General features: G+C 41.4%; 3 long non-coding RNA genes across 3 annotated transcripts; all 3 read left to right on the top strand.

Annotated features, from left to right (window-relative positions):
• The first annotated feature begins 1949 nt into the window (after window positions 1-1949).
• On the top strand, window positions 1950-5739 carry LOC110515779 (uncharacterized). Its single transcript, XR_016489408.1, has 2 exons — window positions 1950-2110; window positions 5515-5739. It is a non-coding gene; the product is annotated as an uncharacterized LOC110515779 (long non-coding RNA).
• Window positions 5740-8923: 3184 nt separating this feature from the next.
• On the top strand, window positions 8924-13649 carry LOC118941996 (uncharacterized). The gene is made up of 2 exons (XR_016489409.1): window positions 8924-9151; window positions 13425-13649. It is a non-coding gene; the product is annotated as an uncharacterized LOC118941996 (long non-coding RNA).
• Window positions 13650-16910: 3261 nt separating this feature from the next.
• On the top strand, window positions 16911-21569 carry LOC149974437 (uncharacterized). Its single transcript, XR_016489434.1, has 2 exons — window positions 16911-17071; window positions 21345-21569. It is a non-coding gene; the product is annotated as an uncharacterized LOC149974437 (long non-coding RNA).
• Window positions 21570-22454: the final 885 nt, after the last annotated feature.

The raw sequence follows: 22454 nt of genomic DNA on the forward strand, positions 1-22454 counted from the left end.
TAAAGGTAAACCAAACTTAGGTTAGGTTATACCTACTGAAGGGAACTAATAGTAAATTGGCAGTTGAATAAGTGTTGTTATTATGCCTACTCACAGTCGATACTGATAGTGGTTAATATTTAACATGATAGAAATAGGATACAAAGTCGGGGTAGCCTATAATTAAGACATTCAAGAGTGTCCATCCCTGCAAGTTAAAAGGCCGTACAATTGAAATTCTGCATAATGGCACGGCATTTCATAAACATAAGTTGATATGCTTTAGTTTTCTGCCATATGACTGGCACCTTTGTTTATAAGGTCAAATATATTTACAATTTACATTTAAACAATTTATATTTACAATTTTCTTATCCAAAAAAATATTACTAATTTACCTAGCTATTATCAAGCTGCAAATGATGGTGCTTGGACAATGGTGTTATTGCAATCGGAAAAAATAAAGTAGATGATTTTTCCACTTGGAGTCGATAGATTTGCTGGACCATATTCATGGTTTCCTCATGCGTGAAGGTGGTGGAATTAGAGAATTAAGGCATGGTCAGAATACGTCTTTTCATTAGACATCTCTGCCACACATTAATTTATTCAATCTCCTCCCAAAATGATTAGCAGGCGATTAGCATGCTATTCATGCTTAAATTCGTCACAATAGGCATGGAGAGTGCATAGAAAGGGAATTGCGTTCCAAATACGCATGCTTAACTCAAGCCGGAATCAGGCACAGTGTCCCAGTGTGTAATGAATACAGTCTTGAACAGTCTTTTTATGCTTCCTTCATTAGGAAAGTTCAGACTTTTTCACTTTTTCAAAATTGTATTACTTTACAGCCTTATTCTAAAATGGATTAAAACAATTTAAACTCAATCTACACACATCCCCATAATGTCACACCTTTTTAAAATCTATATTTTTTTGTAAATATATCACATTTATTTAAGTGTTCAGACCCTTTACTCAGTACTTTGTTGTGAAGTACCTTTGGCAGTGATTACATCCTTCTTGGGTATGACACTACAAGCTTGGCACACCTGTATTTGGGGGACTTTATCCCATTCTTCTCTGCAGATCCTCTCAAGGTCTCAGGTTGGATGGGGGTGCATTGCTGAACAGCTTTTTTCAGGTCTCTCCAGAGATGTTTGATCGAGTTCAAATCCGGGCTGGGCCACTCAAGGACATTGAGACTTGTCACGAAGCCACCCCTGCGTTTTCTTGGCTGTGTGCGTAGGGTCGTTGTCCTGTTGGAAGGTGAACCTTTGCCCCAGTTTGAGGCCCGGAGCGCTCTGGAGTAGGTTTTCATCAAGGATCTCTCTGTACTTTGCTCCATTCATCTTTCTCTCGATCCTGACTAGTCTCCCAGTCCCTGCTGTTGAAAAACCTCTCCACAGAACTATGCTGCCATCACCATGCTTCACTGTAGGGATGATTTTGGCTAGGTGATGAGCAGTGCCTGGTTTCCTCCAGACATGACACTTGGCATTCAGGCCAAATAGTTCAATCTTGGTTTCATCAGCCCAGAAAATATTGTTTCTCATGTCTGAGAGGCCTTCAAGTTGTAGAACTACCTCAAGGATGATCAATGGAAACAGGATGCACCTCAGCTCAATTTCGAGTATCATAGCAAATGGTCTGAATACTTATGTAAATAAGGTATTTCTGTTTTTGCAAACATTTCTAAACCTGTTTTTGTTGTGTCATTATGGGGTGTTGTGTGTAGATTGAGGGGAAAAATGTATTAATATATTGTTAGAGTTACGCTGTAACATAACAATGTGGAAAAAGTGAAGGGGTCTGAATACTTTCTGAAAGCACTGTAGATGTGCAGTATTGGGTCGAGTGCAATTTATAATGCTGTCAACATTCTAACTATACCCAGTACTAGGCATCTCTGAGGCAGTATTACTGTTTTCAATGGACTACATTCATGTCTGGACCTTTTCTGTCGGCAGCTTACAATCTGGCCAAGGAGCAGAGACTGAACTTTGGAGACGACATCCCGAGTGCCCTGCGGGTCGCTAAGAAGAAGCGCTGGAATAGCATTGAGGAGAAGCGCATCAACCAGGAGAACAAGCTGCATGCACACCAAACTTATCCTAGCAGAGAAGGAGAGGTGAGGGAGGGACCGGGAGCTAGGCTTTTGGGCAGATAATCATACTAGTGTATGAGCAAAATGTCTGCACTGATATTCCTAAATTTTGGCCCATTCCACCTGACAGCTGGTGTAACTGAGTCAGGTTTGTCGGCCTCTTTGCTCGCACACGCCTTTTCAGTTCTGCCCACAAATGTTCTATAGGATTGAGGTCAGGGCTCTGTGATGACAACTCCAATACCTTGACTTTGTTGTCCTTATGCCATTTTTCCACAACTTTTTCGGTCCGAGAACCTTCTAGAGCCACGTACCTCACCACGCACTATCGACCTGAGGTCTAGAACAGGTTTCTAAAGTTTCGTAACTCTAGGTCTGACGGTTCTTTTTTAGCTCGAACAAAGCTAACTAATGAAGGCAGTGTATGTCTCTACGCACCCCAATGTGTCCCTCCTTCCAAGCTGTGCTTGTGTGTGATTTAGTTTTTCTTTGACATTTTATGGGAAAAATGACTGATTTACAGTTCATGGGGGTTGCCTAATCACACAAATGAAGTTTTGGAAAGATCTGACTTTTTTAACCCTTTGAAACAGCCCCTGTGACACCAATTATGGCACTTCCGGTTGGCACAGGAAGCTATAGGTAAACACATATCCTCATTGGGGTATGCCTTTACAGAATCCTGAGTTTTAAGTGTTTATGTTAAGAACTGACCGATTTACACAGGGTTGAATGCACTATTTATCACAAACTGCTGGTTGGGTATGGAAAAACACGTTTAGGGTGATTTTAACCACTTCCGGTTGCTTCAGGAAGCTTAGAATCGACACAGGTAGACCTCATAGTGTCCTGATGGACTGTCATTGAAGACAGGTTCATAAGGCATTCATAACCCACATAGGCTTCAGGTTGACTTTAGAGGAGCAGGCAATGTATTCCTATGGGGAGAGATGTCGTTGTAATCTGTGAGATCAAAAAAAAACGGTTTTACTGTTAAGGGTTAAAGCCACACGGTCAAGGTTAGGCTTGCACAGATCGGGAGGACCTCAGGAGCGTACCTGAGGTCGAATTGTGCTTCTCACCCTAACGGTTCTCTCACTGTCACCCAAAAGCAAATGACATTTAGGGCCAGGCTTCATTTTGGGCCTACTTTTTTCACGGTCGCTGCACTCAGAGCGAGCTACGGTCAAGCAGGGCATCTCGTTGAACTCGGAACGGCCTAGAGAATATGGAAATTGGATGTGCGCTGTGTTTAAAAGCAGTGCGGCTTGGTTGGGTTGTGTTTCAGAGGACGCATGGCTTTCGACCTTCGTCTCTCTCGAGCCCGTATGGGAGTTGTAGCGATGAGACAAGATAGTAACTACTAACAATTGGATACCATGAAATTGGGGGAAAAAAGGGGGTAAAAAACAACAACATAACTTCCAAAAGTTTTCAACCACTTTTCGTGAACATGAGAATATTTCTACCATTAAACTACTACACGATTTTGTGTACTTTACTCAGAAAATATCCTTTTAGTCAGATTTCCAACATTGGTGATTAATATGATATAATATGACTTTTGAGGCAATTTCTACAGAAACACTACTAAAGGACAGAATGGAGGTATAACTTGTAGAATTTCAACCATGAGATCTTTTTCAATAATAATAGAAATAATTGTATGTATTTTACTCACAAAATATCATTTTAGTCAGTTATCCAACATTGGTGATTAACATTAGGCAATTTCTATCATAAAATTACAACACAACTGAAATGAAGTGCCATTTGGAGAATTTCAACCTCGGAGATCTTTTATAATATTTGAGGAAATCAATTTTACGTATTTTAACAGGCAAAGCATAATTTCCAAAATATTTCAAACACTTTGGGAAATGCGTGCCTCTAGTGAAATTGCATGTTTGGATAGCGCGCCGAGGTGATCGTGCGGCAGAGTCGATTTCCGCGCTTATAAACGCAGGGTCGTTACAGTATTTTATCAGCAAAACATAATTTCCTAAATATTTCAAACACTTGATGTTAACATGATGTAATATGACCTTGAGGCAATTTCTACCATAAAACGAATAATGGTAAGGATTGGTTTTGGGGTATTGGTAACTTTTTTGTTATTGAATCTTACTTCGCGGTGCTCCGTCGTATATCCGACGTCAGCATGACAACAAACTAGCTAGCTCTTAGCTCTCTGTTATAGTATAGTTACAGTTCAATGGGAAAAGCAAATCAATTAAGACTTGAAATTGAAATATACTGGCACATCAATTGTCTGTATATGAAATTAATTTGAAAGGGTGAGGTTAAAGATGTTTGTTTTTGTGTGTAGTTCACCACTAATCGGTAGCTAGGTAACGTTAGTTTAATAACCAAAATTTGAGCTAGGCTAGCTGTTAGCTAACGCTTGACTTTATCATCATGAGATAACGTTACATTAGACATACATGTGGCTAAATCATTGGGTGAAGAGGCGTATTCTGGAGGGGGAGTTCTGTTAGGAGCCGTGACGTTCGTTCTGAACATTAAAAAAGCATCGCTAGCGATATGTTTTTGGAGGCGTAATGACCTTATCTTTCATATCCGTGATAACCCATTTTCAAAAAACTCAAATGTAAATTGATACACAGCTTTATAGGGCTGGGGTTCCCACACGGCCATATTTCCATCTCACAGCGCTTATTTACGGAAGACAGAGTGGACTACCTGAGCTAATTAGCAATCTGTTTCTCCGAATACGCCTGCTGTGTGAAGACAGACGCCACAAACGTGTTGTTGATGAAAAATACTGTTCTGTGTTAACCGGTTAAGACCGTGTACAGTAGGTGTGTATTTTTTGCATTAGTGAAATTATTTTGATGTGATATGAACCTAGAGGGATTTATTTCAAGAACCGTAACGTTACTGCAACTGAGAATCGATTCACGTTTAGATGGCTTCCAGAGCTAATTCTCCCTTTAAATATAACATGTACCTAAGGTCATTGGACAAAGGAGTAACGCTAGGCTAATTTTACTCCACTATTGGGCTAGCGTTAGCATCGTTGCATTGTAGCAGACGTTTGACTCAGTAAACCATATCAGCAAACCAATGGGGAAAGTCCACGGTCTTTGCCAACGCAGCTAGCTACCTTGTTTTGTGTAGTGACACAGGGACTGAGGGAGGGCGCAACGTCAGCCATTAGCTAGTTAGCGTAGTTTTGACATACAGTCCTTTCAGTGTGGTCATGGCCAGGTGATGTGCCCGATAATGACTGGTTTTAATGCGTCTCAAACATTGACTTCAGCATCTTAGTTGCACAACCATATGTTGATGCATAACTAGCTAGCCAGTGAAATGTGAGGGCTCAATGTATGAGTTGCAACAGCACCTCACCACACGCAGCAGCAACGCATCGACTGTTGCTGATGCTGCCTATCTTTCTTTTCTAGTTTGTGAGAAGACAAAGAACAGGGCCATTCTTTCACCTGACAGCTAGCCAGCCGGAGAGACTGGGAACAGGATAGGGAAACAGTGCGCAGCGGGCGCTGGAGAGCCACCAGAGAAGATGGCTAGCAGCCCAGAGAAGAGTTCCACAGCACAGGAGCTGAAGGAGCAGGGCAACCGACTGTTCCTCTGCCGCAAGTACCAGGAAGCTGCCACCTGCTACAGCAAAACCATAGTGAGTAGCAAGCTACTGCTCTTAAGGGGAATGATGATGTAAAATGTCTACACCTTTTCAGATGACTGAAAGTCTATATGATATGAGATATTGACACTGTCCTATTCACCTACTCTGAATAGATGTCAGAATAGAAGTAGCTTGGTCTGATGCACTCTTACAAAAATAGCTTGTGCAATATGTAGGCCTAATAACGTGCGTGGTTGCACCTGTGTGTGTGTGTATACATCTTGCCAACAGAACCGTAACCCCTCAGTGGCGGTGTACTACACCAACCGTACTCTGTGCCAAGTGAAGCTGCAAGCAGAACAACAAAGCCCTGGCGGACTGCAAGCACGCGCTGGAACTGGACCCCCATTCTGTCAAAGCCCACTTCTTCCTGTGCCAGTGTCACCTGGAGCTGGAGAACTACAACGAGGCCATCGGCAACCTGCAGAGAGGTCAGGACCAACCCTCAAGGCCAGTTTCCTAGACACAGATTAAGTTTGGGCCTGTATTCACTAAGGGTCCGATTTAGGAAATTACGCCTTTCCTATATATTTTTTAGTAGTTGGTATTCAGAGTAACCTTATGAAGGTGCGTAACAGGCTTTGTAGGCGTGGTTCACTAGCGCACGCCAAATTAGTGTAATTGAACTGCTAGAAACCTTCCCACTGGCTGGCCAACAGATGTTCTCGTGGAGTTTTTATTCAATAGGGTTTTCAGTACATTTGTCTTAATAAGTCATCCCTTTAAATACAGTACACCTTTTCACTTTGGTTTTTGTCAACAGACTCAATAGAATATATTGAGAGAACGGGTTCAGAATATTATGGATCAATGAAGGAAAGATATCTAAATATATGCATATTTGTCTCCGTTTCAACACCAGTTGGTAGATTTAAAAAAAAATACTCTGATCTTGTAGGTTATTTAGGGTTAGGAAAGTATTTACGAATCATAAAAAAATAGCTTGGAGAGCCTTTCGGCACGAAAGAAAGTAAACAGTGGTTTGATTCATTCTAAAAATTGCCACACTCACCTATTTAACCTGTGGTAATGTTGGAATATTTGTGTACATAGAGAATAGTGTACAATAGCTATACCCACATCTATTGCCTGCACCAACCATGGAACAGGGTGATGACACAGCCAAGTATGGTGCCATACATCGGGTTCAAACTGCTGTCATAATCAGTGTTCCGCTCCATAAACGATTTAATTAGCCTTTTATTTTTTTATGTTATCAATTGTTACTAATGATCCTTAGCAATAGCCACATGGCCGTGACGGCGTTTACAGAGGACGCAAATAAAGGTAAACCAAACTTAGGTTAGGTTATACCTACTGAAGGGAACTAATAGTAAATTGGCAGTTGAATAAGTGTTGTTATTATGCCTACTCACAGTCGATACTGATAGTGGTTAATATTTAACATGATAGAAATAGGAGACAAAGTCGGGGTAGCCTATAATTAAGACATTCAAGAGTGTCCATCCCTGCAAGTTAAAAGGCCGTACAATTGAAATTCTGCATAATGGCACGGCATTTCATAAACATAAGTTGATATGCTTTAGTTTTCTGCCATATGACTGGCACCTTTGTTTATAAGGTCAAATATATTTACAATTTACATTTAAACAATTTATATTTACAATTTTCTTATCCAAAAAAATATTACTAATTTACCTAGCTATTATCAAGCTGCAAATTATGGTGCTTGGACAATGGTGTTATTGCAATCGGAAAAAATAAAGTAGATGATTTTTCCACTTGGAGTCGATAGATTTGCTGGACCATATTCATGGTTTCCTCATGCGTGAAGGTGGTGGAATTAGAGAATTAAGGCATGGTCAGAATACGTCTTTTCATTAGACATCTCTGCCACACATTAATTTATTCAATCTCCTCCCAAAATGATTAGCAGGCGAATAGCATGCTATTCATGACAGACGCATGCTATTCATGCTTAAATTCGTCACAATAGGCATGGAGAGAAGTGCATAGAAAGGGAATTGCGTTCCAAATACGCATGCTTAACTCGAGCCGGAATCAGGCACAGTGTCCCAGTGTGTAATGAATACAGTCTTGAACAGTCTTTTTATGCTTCCTTCATTAGGAAAGTTCAGACTTTTTCACTTTTTCAAAATTGTATTACTTTACAGCCTTATTCTAAAATGGATTAAAACAATTTAAACTCAATCTACACACATCCCCATAATGTCACACCTTTTTGTAAATATATCACATTTATTTAAGTGTTCAGACCCTTTACTCAGTACTTTGTTGTGAAGTACCTTTGGCAGTGATTACATCCTTCTTGGGTATGACACTACAAGCTTGGCACACCTGTATTTGGGGGACTTTATCCCATTCTTCTCTGCAGATCCTCTCAAGGTCTCAGGTTGGATGGGGGTGCATTGCTGAACAGCTTTTTTCAGGTCTCTCCAGAGATGTTTGATCGAGTTCAAATCCGGGCTGGGCCACTCAAGGACATTGAGACTTGTCCCGAAGCCACCCCTGCGTTTTCTTGGCTGTGTGCGTAGGGTCGTTGTCCTGTTGGAAGGTGAACCTTTGCCCCAGTTTGAGGCCCGGAGCGCTCTGGAGTAGGTTTTCATCAAGGATCTCTCTGTACTTTGCTCCATTCATCTTTCTCTCGATCCTGACTAGTCTCCCAGTCCCTGCTGTTGAAAAACCTCTCCACAGAACTATGCTGCCATCACCATGCTTCACTGTAGGGATGATTTTGGCTAGGTGATGAGCAGTGCCTGGTTTCCTCCAGACATGACACTTGGCATTCAGGCCAAATAGTTCAATCTTGGTTTCATCAGCCCAGAAAATATTGTTTCTCATGTCTGAGAGGCCTTCAAGTTGTAGAACTACCTCAAGGATGATCAATGGAAACAGGATGCACCTCAGCTCAATTTCGAGTATCATAGCAAATGGTCTGAATACTTATGTAAATAAGGTATTTCTGTTTTTGCAAACATTTCTAAACCTGTTTTTGTTGTGTCATTATGGGGTGTTGTGTGTAGATTGAGGGGAAAAATGTATTAATATATTGTTAGAGTTACGCTGTAACATAACAATGTGGAAAAAGTGAAGGGGTCTGAATACTTTCTGAATGCACTGTAGATGTGCAGTATTGGGTCGAGTGCAATTTATAATGCTGTCAACATTCTAACTATACCCAGTACTAGGCATCTCTGAGGCAGTATTACTGTTTTCAATGGACTACATTCATGTCTGGACCTTTTCTGTCGGCAGCTTACAATCTGGCCAAGGAGCAGAGACTGAACTTTGGAGACGACATCCCGAGTGCCCTGCGGGTCGCTAAGAAGAAGCGCTGGAATAGCATTGAGGAGAAGCGCATCAACCAGGAGAACAAGCTGCATGCACACCAAACTTATCCTAGCAGAGAAGGAGAGGTGAGGGAGGGACCGGGAGCTAGGCTTTTGGGCAGATAATCATACTAGTGTATGAGCAAAATGTCTGCACTGATATTCCTAAATTTTGGCCCATTCCACCTGACAGCTGGTGTAACTGAGTCAGGTTTGTCGGCCTCTTTGCTCGCACACGCTTTTTCAGTTCTGCCCACAAATGTTCTATAGGATTGAGGTCAGGGCTCTGTGATGACAACTCCAATACCTTGACTTTGTTGTCCTTATGCCATTTTTCCACAACTTTTTCGGTCCGAGAACCTTCTAGAGCCACGTACCTCACCACGCACTATCGACCTGAGGTCTAGAACAGGTTTCTAAAGTTTCGTAACTCTAGGTCTGACGGTTCTTTTTTAGCTCGAACAAAGCTAACTAATGAAGGCAGTGTATGTCTCTACGCACCCCAATGTGTCCCTCCTTCCAAGCTGTGCTTGTGTGTGATTTAGTTTTTCTTTTACATTTTATGGGAAAAATGACTGATTTACAGTTCATGGGGGTTGCCTAATCACACAAATGAAGTTTTGGAAAGATCTGACTTTTTTAACCCTTTGAAACAGCCCCTGTGACACCAATTATGGCACTTCCGGTTGGCACAGGAAGCTATAGGTAAACACATATCCTCATTGGGGTATGCCTTTACAGAATCCTGAGTTTTAAGTGTTTATGTTAAGAACTGACCGATTTACACAGGGTTGAATGCACTATTTATCACAAACTGCTGGTTGGGTATGGAAAAACACGTTTAGGGTGATTTTAACCACTTCCGGTTGCTTCAGGAAGCTTAGAATCGACACAGGTAGACCTCATAGTGTCCTGATGGACTGTCATTGAAGACAGGTTCATAAGGCATTCATAACCCACATAGGCTTCAGGTTGACTTTAGAGGAGCAGGCAATGTATTCCTATGGGGAGAGATGTCGTTGTAATCTGTGAGATCAAAAAAAAAACGGTTTTACTGTTAAGGGTTAAAGCCACACGGTCAAGGTTAGGCTTGCACAGATCGGGAGGACCTCAGGAGCGTACCTGAGGTCGAATTGTGCTTCTCACCCTAACGGTTCTCTCACTGTCACCCAAAAGCAAATGACATTTAGGGCCAGGCTTCATTTTGGGCCTACTTTTTTCACGGTCGCTGCACTCAGAGCGAGCTACGGTCAAGCAGGGCATCTCGTTGAACTCGGAACGGCCTAGAGAATATGGAAATGCCATTGCAGGCTCTGTGTGTCTTTAAGCACCGCACTTTGTCACTCCATCCTTGCTCTGTGTGTGTGTGTGTGTGAGAGAGCTTTTCTTTGACATCTGTTGGGAGAAATGACTGACTTACAGTTCATGGGGGTTGCCTAATCACACATATGAAGTTTTGAAAAGATCTGACATTTTTAACCCTTGGAAACAGCACCTATGACACCATTTTAAGACACTTCCGGTTTACACAGGAAGCTGAAAGTGAACACATGGGGTAGGCAATTATAGAATTTTGAGTTTTAAGTCTTTATGTTAAGAACTGACTTATTTACGGAGTGTTTAGTGAGTGTGTTATTTCAGAAAATCACAGAAATCTCGTAGAACTCCGAAGCACACTTTAAAAAGATTTGTATGAACACGCTGCAATTGGATCTGTAACTGTTTAAAAAAAAAAAAAAACTATTTTTGAACATCAACAATTTGACATTGTACGAATTCTCTTAAATGACGATAGATAAAGGCAGGTTCTTTTTTTATTGACACCGGAGGTTCCTTGACTTTGACATGAAGCGGAAAAATTATTGCTCTATTTTCATTTTGGACCTTTAATCCCAGAAAAATGGCCATAACTCAAAAACCGTTGAGGTCTAGACGCCATCTTGTTCGGGGCCAACTGCCCATTATGCCAAACCTATGCTCACCAAGTTTCGTCTTCAAAGTCTTTTCCGTTTTGGAGATAAGGCCACACATCGTGTTTTGTACATTTGCAATATGATTCGCACTAGCGACTCCTGTGGCGGGACGGGTGCAGTGCATGCTAACCAGGTTGCCAGGTGCACACACGTGGCACCTCCGAAACATTGGTGCGGCTGGCTTCCAGGTTGGATGTGCGCTGTGTTTAAAAGCAGTGCGGCTTGGTTGGGTTGTGTTTCAGAGGACGCATGGCTTTCGACCTTCGTCTCTCCCGAGCCCGTATGGGAGTTGTAGCGATGAGACAAGATAGTAACTACTAACAATTGGATACCATGAAATTGGGGGAAAAAAGGGGGTAAAAAACAACAACATAACTTCCAAAAGTTTTCAACCACTTTTTGTGAACATGAGAATATTTCTACCATTAAACTACTACACGATTTTGTGTACTTTACTCAGAAAATATCCTTTTAGTCAGATTTCCAACATTGGTGATTAACATATAATATGACTTTTGAGGCAATTTCTACAGAAACACTACTAAAGGACAGAATGGAGGTATAACTTGTAGAATTTCAACCATGAGATCTTTTTCAATAATAATAGAAATAATTGTATGTATTTTACTCACAAAATATCATTTTAGTCAGTTATCCAACATTGGTGATTAACATTAGGCAATTTCTATCATAAAATTACAACACAACTGAAATGAAGTGCCATTTGGAGAATTTCAACCTCGGAGATCTTTTATAATATTTGAGGAAATCAATTTTACGTATTTTAACAGGCAAAGCATAATTTCCAAAATATTTCAAACACTTTGGGAAATGCGTGCCTCTAGTGAAATTGCATGTTTGGATAGCGCGCCGAGGTGATCGTGCGGCAGAGTCGATTTCCGCGCTTATAAACGCAGGGTCGTTACAGTATTTTATCAGCAAAACATAATTTCCTAAATATTTCAAACACTTGATGTTAACATGATGTAATATGACCTTGAGGCAATTTCTACCATAAAACGAATAATGGTAAGGATTGGTTTTGGGGTATTGGTAACTTTTTTGTTATTGAATCTTACTTCGCGGTGCTCCGTCGTATATCCGACGTCAGCATGACAACAAACTAGCTAGCTCTTAGCTCTCTGTTATAGTATAGTTACAGTTCAATGGGAAAAGCAAATCAATTAAGACTTGAAATTGAAATATACTGGCACATCAATTGTCTGTATATGAAATTAATTTGAAAGGGTGAGGTTAAAGATGTTTGTTTTTGTGTGTAGTTCACCACTAATCGGTAGCTAGGTAACGTTAGTTTAATAACCAAAATTTGAGCTAGGCTAGCTGTTAGCTAACGCTTGACTTTATCATCATGAGATAACGTTACATTAGACATACATGTGGCTAAATCATTGGGTGAAGAGGCGTATTCTGGAGGGGGAGTTCTGTTAGGAGCCGTGACGTTCGTTCTGAACATTAAAAAAGCATCGCTAGCGATATGTTTTTGGAGGCGTAATGACCTTATCTTTCATATCCGTGATAACCCATTTTCAAAAAACTCAAATGTAAATTGATACACAGCTTTATAGGGCTGGGGTTCCCACACGGCCATATTTCCATCTCACAGCGCTTATTTACGGAAGACAGAGTGGACTACCTGAGCTAATTAGCAATCTGTTTCTCCGAATACGCCTGCTGTGTGAAGACAGACGCCACAAACGTGTTGTTGATGAAAAATACTGTTCTGTGTTAACCGGTTAAGACCGTGTACAGTAGGTGTGTATTTTTTGCATTAGTGAAATTATTTTGATGTGATATGAACCTAGAGGGATTTATTTCAAGAACCGTAACGTTACTGCAACTGAGAATCGATTCACGTTTAGATGGCTTCCAGAGCTAATTCTCCCTTTAAATATAACATGTACCTAAGGTCATTGGACAAAGGAGTAACGCTAGGCTAATTTTACTCCACTATTGGGCTAGCGTTAGCATCGTTGCATTGTAGCAGACGTTTGACTCAGTAAACCATATCAGCAAACCAATGGGGAAAGTCCACGGTCTTTGCCAACGCAACTAGCTAGCTAGCTACCTTGTTTTGTGTAGTGACACAGGGACTGAGGGAGGGCGCAACGTCAGACATTAGCTAGTTAGCGTAGTTTTGACATACAGTCCTTTCAGTGTGGTCATGGCCAGGTGATGTGCCCGATAATGACTGGTTTTAATGCGTCTCAAACATTGACTTCAGCATCTTAGTTGCACAACCATATGTTGATGCATAACTAGCTAGCCAGTGAAATGTGAGGGCTCAATGTATGAGTTGCAACAGCACCTCACCACACGCAGCAGCAACGCATCGACTGTTGCTGATGCTGCCTATCTTTCTTTTCTAGTTTGTGAGAAGACAAAGAACAGGGCCATTCTTTCACCTGACAGCTAGCCAGCCGGAGAGACTGGGAACAGGATAGGGAAACAGTGCGCAGCGGGCGCTGGAGAGCCACCAGAGAAGATGGCTAGCAGCCCAGAGAAGAGTTCCACAGCACAGGAGCTGAAGGAGCAGGGCAACCGACTGTTCCTCTGCCGCAAGTACCAGGAAGCTGCCACCTGCTACAGCAAAACCATAGTGAGTAGCAAGCTACTGCTCTTAAGGGGAATGATGATGTAAAATGTCTACACCTTTTCAGATGACTGACAGTCTATATGATATGAGATATTGACACTGTCCTATTCACCTACTCTGAATAGATGTCAGAATAGAAGTAGCTTGGTCTGATGCACTCTTACAAAAATAGCTTGTGCAATATGTAGGCCTAATAACGTGCGTGGTTGCACCTGTGTGTGTGTATACATCTTACCAACAGAACCGTAACCCCTCAGTGGCGGTGTACTACACCAACCGTACTCTGTGCCAAGTGAAGCTGCAAGCAGAACGACAAAGCCCTGGCGGACTGCAAGCACGCGCTGGAACTGGACCCCCATTCTGTCAAAGCCCACTTCTTCCTGTGCCAGTGTCACCTGGAGCTGGAGAACTACAACGAGGCCATCGGCAACCTGCAGAGAGGTCAGGACCAACCCTCAAGGCCAGTTTCTTAGACACAGATTAAGTTTGGGCCTGTATTCACTAAGGGTCCGATTTAGGAAATTACGCCTTTCCTATATATTTTTTAGTAGTTGGTATTCAGAGTAACCTTATTAAGGTGCGTAACAGGCTTTGTAGGCGTGGTTCACTAGCGCACGCCAAATTAGTGTAATTGAACTGCTAGAAACCTTCCCACTGGCTGGCCAACAGATGTTCTCGTGGAGTTTTTATTCAATAGGGTTTTCAGTACATTTGTCTTAATAAGTCATCCCTTTAAATACAGTACACCTTTTCACTTTGGTTTTTGTCAACAGACTCAATAGAATATATTGAGAGAACGGGTTCAGAATATTATGGATCAATGAAGGAAAGATATCTAAATATATGCATATTTGTCTCCGTTTCAACACCAGTTGGTAGATTTAAAAAAAAATACTCTGATCTTGTAGGTTATTTAGGGTTAGGAAAGTATTTACGAATCATAAAAAAATAGCTTGGAGAGCCTTTCGGCACGAAAGAAAGTAAACAGTGGTTTGATTCATTCTAAAAATTGCCACACTCACCTATTTAACCTGTGGTAATGTTGGAATATTTGTGTACATAGAGAATAGTGTACAATAGCTATACCCACATCTATTGCCTGCACCAACCATGGAACAGGGTGATGACACAGCCAAGTATGGTGCCATACATCGGGTTCAAACTGCTGTCATAATCAGTGTTCCGCTCCATAAACGATTTAATTAGCCTTTTATTTTTTTATGTTATCAATTGTTACTAATGATCCTTAGCAATAGCCACATGGCCGTGACGGCGTTTACAGAGGACGCAAATAAAGGTAAACCAAACTTAGGTTATACCTACTGAAGGGAACTAATAGTAAATTGGCAGTTGAATAAGTGTTGTTATTATGCCTACTCACAGTCGATACTGATAGTGGTTAATATTTAACATGATAGAAATAGGAGACAAAGTCGGGGTAGCCTATAATTAAGACATTCAAGAGTGTCCATCCCTGCAAGTTAAAAGGCCGTACAATTGAAATTCTGCATAATGGCACGGCATTTCATAAACATAAGTTGATATGCTTTAGTTTTCTGCCATATGACTGGCACCTTTGTTTATAAGGTCAAATATATTTACAATTTACATTTAAACAATTTATATTTACAATTTTCTTATCCCAAAAAATATTACTAATTTACCTAGCTATTATCAAGCTGCAAATTATGGTGCTTGGACAATGGTGTTATTGCAATCGGAAAAAATAAAGTAGATGATTTTTCCACTTGGAGTCGATAGATTTGCTGGACCATATTCATGGTTTCCTCATGCGTGAAGGTGGTGGAATTAGAGAATTAAGGCATGGTCAGAATACGTCTTTTCATTAGACATCTCTGCCACACATTAATTTATTCAATCTCCTCCCAAAATGATTAGCAGGCGAATAGCATGCTATTCATGACAGACGCATGCTATTCATGCTTAAATTCGTCACAATAGGCATGGAGAGAAGTGCATAGAAAGGGAATTGCGTTCCAAATACGCATGCTTAACTCGAGCCGGAATCAGGCACAGTGTCCCAGTGTGTAATGAATACAGTCTTGAACAGTCTTTTTATGCTTCCTTCATTAGGAAAGTTCAGACTTTTTCACTTTTTCAAAATTGTATTACTTTACAGCCTTATTCTAAAATGGATTAAAACAATTTAAACTCAATCTACACACATCCCCATAATGTCACACCTTTTTAAAATATATATTTTTTTGTAAATATATCACATTTATTTAAGTGTTCAGACCCTTTACTCAGTACTTTGTTGTGAAGTACCTTTGGCAGTGATTACATCCTTCTTGGGTATGACACTACAAGCTTGGCACACCTGTATTTGGGGGACTTTATCCCATTCTTCTCTGCAGATCCTCTCAAGGTCTCAGGTTGGATGGGGGTGCATTGCTGAACAGCTTTTTTCAGGTCTCTCCAGAGATGTTTGATCGAGTTCAAATCCGGGCTGGGCCACTCAAGGACATTGAGACTTGTCCCGAAGCCACCCCTGCGTTTTCTTGGCTGTGTGCGTAGGGTCGTTGTCCTGTTGGAAGGTGAACCTTTGCCCCAGTTTGAGGCCCGGAGCGCTCTGGAGTAGGTTTTCATCAAGGATCTCTCTGTACTTTGCTCCATTCATCTTTCTCTCGATCCTGACTAGTCTCCCAGTCCCTGCTGTTGAAAAACCTCTCCACAGAACTATGCTGCCATCACCATGCTTCACTGTAGGGATGATTTTGGCTAGGTGATGAGCAGTGCCTGGTTTCCTCCAGACATGACACTTGGCATTCAGGCCAAATAGTTCAATCTTGGTTTCATCAGCCCAGAAAATATTGTTTCTCATGTCTGAGAGGCCTTCAAGTTGTAGAACTACCTCAAGGATGATCAATGGAAACAGGATGCACCTCAGCTCAATTTCGAGTATCATAGCAAATGGTCTGAATACTTATGTAAATAAGGTATTTCTGTTTTTGCAAACATTTCTAAACCTGTTTTTGTTGTGTCATTATGGGGTGTTGTGTGTAGATTGAGGGGAAAAATGTATTAATATATTGTTAGAGTTACGCTGTAACATAACAATGTGGAAAAAGTGAAGGGGTCTGAATACTTTCTGAATGCACTGTAGATGTGCAGTATTGGGTCGAGTGCAATTTATAATGCTGTCAACATTCTAACTATACCCAGTACTAGGCATCTCTGAGGCAGTATTACTGTTTTCAATGGACTACATTCATGTCTGGACCTTTTCTGTCGGCAGCTTACAATCTGGCCAAGGAGCAGAGACTGAACTTTGGAGACGACATCCCGAGTGCCCTGCGGGTCGCTAAGAAGAAGCGCTGGAATAGCATTGAGGAGAAGCGCATCAACCAGGAGAACAAGCTGCATGCACACCAAACTTATCCTAGCAGAGAAGGAGAGGTGAGGGAGGGACCGGGAGCTAGGCTTTTGGGCAGATAATCATACTAGTGTATGAGCAAAATGTCTGCACTGATATTCCTAAATTTTGGCCCATTCCACCTGACAGCTGGTGTAACTGAGTCAGGTTTGTCGGCCTCTTTGCTCGCACACGCTTTTTCAGTTCTGCCCACAAATGTTCTATAGGATTGAGGTCAGGGCTCTGTGATGACAACTCCAATACCTTGACTTTGTTGTCCTTATGCCATTTTTCCACAACTTTTTCGGTCCGAGAACCTTCTAGAGCCACGTACCTCACCACGCACTATCGACCTGAGGTCTAGAACAGGTTTCTAAAGTTTCGTAACTCTAGGTCTGACGGTTCTTTTTTAGCTCGAACAAAGCTAACTAATGAAGGCAGTGTATGTCTCTACGCACCCCAATGTGTCCCTCCTTCCAAGCTGTGCTTGTGTGTGATTTAGTTTTTCTTTTACATTTTATGGGAAAAATGACTGATTTACAGTTCATGGGGGTTGCCTAATCACACAAATGAAGTTTTGGAAAGATCTGACTTTTTTAACCCTTTGAAACAGCCCCTGTGACACCAATTATGGCACTTCCGGTTGGCACAGGAAGCTATAGGTAAACACATATCCTCATTGGGGTATGCCTTTACAGAATCCTGAGTTTTAAGTGTTTATGTTAAGAACTGACCGATTTACACAGGGTTGAATGCACTATTTATCACAAACTGCTGGTTGGGTATGGAAAAACACGTTTAGGGTGATTTTAACCACTTCCGGTTGCTTCAGGAAGCTTAGAATCGACACAGGTAGACCTCATAGTGTCCTGATGGACTGTCATTGAAGACAGGTTCATAAGGCATTCATAACCCACATAGGCTTCAGGTTGACTTTAGAGGAGCAGGCAATGTATTCCTATGGGGAGAGATGTCGTTGTAATCTGTGAGATCAAAAAAAAAACGGTTTTACTGTTAAGGGTTAAAGCCACACGGTCAAGGTTAGGCTTGCACAGATCGGGAGGACCTCAGGAGCGTACCTGAGGTCGAATTGTGCTTCTCACCCTAACGGTTCTCTCACTGTCACCCAAAAGCAAATGACATTTAGGGCCAGGCTTCATTTTGGGCCTACTTTTTTCACGGTCGCTGCACTCAGAGCGAGCTACGGTCAAGCAGGGCATCTCGTTGAACTCGGAACGGCCTAGAGAATATGGAAATGCCATTGCAGGCTCTGTGTGTCTTTAAGCACCGCACTTTGTCACTCCATCCTTGCTGTGTGTGTGTGTGTGTGTGAGAGAGCTTTTCTTTGACATCTGTTGGGAGAAATGACTGACTTACAGTTCATGGGGGTTGCCTAATCACACATATGAAGTTTTGAAAAGATCTGACATTTTTAACCCTTGGAAACAGCACCTATGACACCATTTTAAGACACTTCCGGTTTACACAGGAAGCTGAAAGTGAACACATGGGGTAGGCAATTATAGAATTTTGAGTTTTAAGTCTTTATGTTAAGAACTGACTTATTTACGGAGTGTTTAGTGAGTGTGTTATTTCAGAAAATCACAGAAATCTCGTAGAACTCCGAAGCACACTTTAAAAAGATTTGTATGAACACGCTGCAATTGGATCTGTAACTGTTTAAAAAAAAAAAAAAACTATTTTTGAACATCACCAATTTGACATTGTACGAATTCTCTTAAATGACGATAGATAAAGGCAGGTTCTTTTTTTATTGACACCGGAGGTTCCTTGACTTTGACGTGAAGCGGAAAAATTATTGCTCTATTTTCATTTTGGACCTTTAATCCCAGAAAAATGGCCATAACTCAAAAACCGTTGAGGTCTAGACGCCATCTTGTTCGGGGCCAACTGCCCATTATGCCAAACCTATGCTCACCAAGTTTCGTCTTCAAAGTCTTTTCCGTTTTGGAGATAAGGCCACACATCGTGTTTTGTACATTTGCAATATGATTCGCACTAGCGACTCCTGTGGCGGGACGGGTGCAGTGCATGCTAACCAGGTTGCCAGGTGCACACACGTGGCACCTCCGAAACATTGGTGCGGCTGGCTTCCAGGTTGGATGTGCGCTGTGTTTAAAAGCAGTGCGGCTTGGTTGGGTTGTGTTTCAGAGGACGCATGGCTTTCGACCTTCGTCTCTCCCGAGCCCGTATGGGAGTTGTAGCGATGAGACAAGATAGTAACTACTAACAATTGGATACCATGAAATTGGGGGAAAAAAGGGGGTAAAAAACAACAACATAACTTCCAAAAGTTTTCAACCACTTTTTGTGAACATGAGAATATTTCTACCATTAAACTACTACACGATTTTGTGTACTTTACTCAGAAAATATCCTTTTAGTCAGATTTCCAACATTGGTGATTAACATATAATATGACTTTTGAGGCAATTTCTACAGAAACACTACTAAAGGACAGAATGGAGGTATAACTTGTAGAATTTCAACCATGAGATCTTTTTCAATAATAATAGAAATAATTGTATGTATTTTACTCACAAAATATCATTTTAGTCAGTTATCCAACATTGGTGATTAACATTAGGCAATTTCTATCATAAAATTACAACACAACTGAAATGAAGTGCCATTTGGAGAATTTCAACCTCGGAGATCTTTTATAATATTTGAGGAAATCAATTTTACGTATTTTAACAGGCAAAGCATAATTTCCAAAATATTTCAAACACTTTGGGAAATGCGTGCCTCTAGTGAAATTGCATGTTTGGATAGCGCGCCGAGGTGATCGTGCGGCAGAGTCGATTTCCGCGCTTATAAACGCAGGGTCGTTACAGTATTTTATCAGCAAAACATAATTTCCTAAATATTTCAAACACTTGATGTTAACATGATGTAATATGACCTTGAGGCAATTTCTACCATAAAACGAATAATGGTAAGGATTGGTTTTGGGGTATTGGTAACTTTTTTGTTATTGAATCTTACTTCGCGGTGCTCCGTCGTATATCCGACGTCAGCATGACAACAAACTAGCTAGCTCTTAGCTCTCTGTTATAGTATAGTTACAGTTCAATGGGAAAAGCAAATCAATTAAGACTTGAAATTGAAATATACTGGCACATCAATTGTCTGTATATGAAATTAATTTGAAAGGGTGAGGTTAAAGATGTTTGTTTTTGTGTGTAGTTCACCACTAATCGGTAGCTAGGTAACGTTAGTTTAATAACCAAAATTTGAGCTAGGCTAGCTGTTAGCTAACGCTTGACTTTATCATCATGAGATAACGTTACATTAGACATACATGTGGCTAAATCATTGGGTGAAGAGGCGTATTCTGGAGGGGGAGTTCTGTTAGGAGCCGTGACGTTCGTTCTGAACATTAAAAAAGCATCGCTAGCGATATGTTTTTGGAGGCGTAATGACCTTATCTTTCATATCCGTGATAACCCATTTTCAAAAAACTCAAATGTAAATTGATACACAGCTTTATAGGGCTGGGGTTCCCACACGGCCATATTTCCATCTCACAGCGCTTATTTACGGAAGACAGAGTGGACTACCTGAGCTAATTAGCAATCTGTTTCTCCGAATACGCCTGCTGTGTGAAGACAGACGCCACAAACGTGTTGTTGATGAAAAATACTGTTCTGTGTTAACCGGTTAAGACCGTGTACAGTAGGTGTGTATTTTTTGCATTAGTGAAATTATTTTGATGTGATATGAACCTAGAGGGATTTATTTCAAGAACCGTAACGTTACTGCAACTGAGAATCGATTCACGTTTAGATGGCTTCCAGAGCTAATTCTCCCTTTAAATATAACATGTACCTAAGGTCATTGGACAAAGGAGTAACGCTAGGCTAATTTTACTCCACTATTGGGCTAGCGTTAGCATCGTTGCATTGTAGCAGACGTTTGACTCAGTAAACCATATCAGCAAACCAATGGGGAAAGTCCACGGTCTTTGCCAACGCAACTAGCTAGCTAGCTACCTTGTTTTGTGTAGTGACACAGGGACTGAGGGAGGGCGCAACGTCAGCCATTAGCTAGTTAGCGTAGTTTTGACATACAGTCCTTTCAGTGTGGTCATGGCCAGGTGATGTGCCCGATAATGACTGGTTTTAATGCGTCTCAAACATTGACTTCAGCATCTTAGTTGCACAACCATATGTTGATGCATAACTAGCTAGCCAGTGAAATGTGAGGGCTCAATGTATGAGTTGCAACAGCACCTCACCACACGCAGCAGCAACGCATCGACTGTTGCTGATGCTGCCTATCTTTCTTTTCTAGTTTGTGAGAAGACAAAGAACAGGGCCATTCTTTCACCTGACAGCTAGCCAGCCGGAGAGACTGGGAACAGGATAGGGAAACAGTGCGCAGCGGGCGCTGGAGAGCCACCAGAGAAGATGGCTAGCAGCCCAGAGAAGAGTTCCACAGCACAGGAGCTGAAGGAGCAGGGCAACCGACTGTTCCTCTGCCGCAAGTACCAGGAAGCTGCCACCTGCTACAGCAAAACCATAGTGAGTAGCAAGCTACTGCTCTTAAGGGGAATGATGATGTAAAATGTCTACACCTTTTCAGATGACTGAAAGTCTATATGATATGAGATATTGACACTGTCCTATTCACCTACTCTGAATAGATGTCAGAATAGAAGTAGCTTGGTCTGATGCACTCTTACAAAAATAGCTTGTGCAATATGTAGGCCTAATAACGTGCGTGGTTGCACCTGTGTGTGTGTATACATCTTACCAACAGAACCGTAACCCCTCAGTGGCGGTGTACTACACCAACCGTACTCTGTGCCAAGTGAAGCTGCAAGCAGAACGACAAAGCCCTGGCGGACTGCAAGCACGCGCTGGAACTGGACCCCCATTCTGTCAAAGCCCACTTCTTCCTGTGCCAGTGTCACCTGGAGCTGGAGAACTACAACGAGGCCATCGGCAACCTGCAGAGAGGTCAGGACCAACCCTCAAGGCCAGTTTCTTAGACACAGATTAAGTTTGGGCCTGTATTCACTAAGGGTCCGATTTAGGAAATTACGCCTTTCCTATATATTTTTTAGTAGTTGGTATTCAGAGTAACCTTATTAAGGTGCGTAACAGGCTTTGTAGGTGTGGTTCACTTGCGCACGCCAAATAAGTGTAATTGAACTGCTAGAAACCTTCCCACTGGCTGGCCAACAGATGTTCTCGTGGAGTTTTTATTTAATAGGGTTTTCAGTACATTTGTCTTAATAAGTCATCCCTTTAAATACAGTACACCTTTTCACTTTGGTTTTTGTCAACAGACTCAATAGAATATATTGAGAGAACGGGTTCAGAATATTATGGATCAATGAAGGAAAGATATCTAAATATATGCATATTTGTCTCCGTTTCAACACCAGTTGGTAGATTT

Source organism: Oncorhynchus mykiss, chromosome 20, assembly GCF_057628025.1.
Source record: "Oncorhynchus mykiss isolate SJ-2025 chromosome 20, ASM5762802v1, whole genome shotgun sequence".
NCBI classification, from domain to species: Eukaryota; Metazoa; Chordata; class Actinopteri; order Salmoniformes; family Salmonidae; genus Oncorhynchus; species Oncorhynchus mykiss.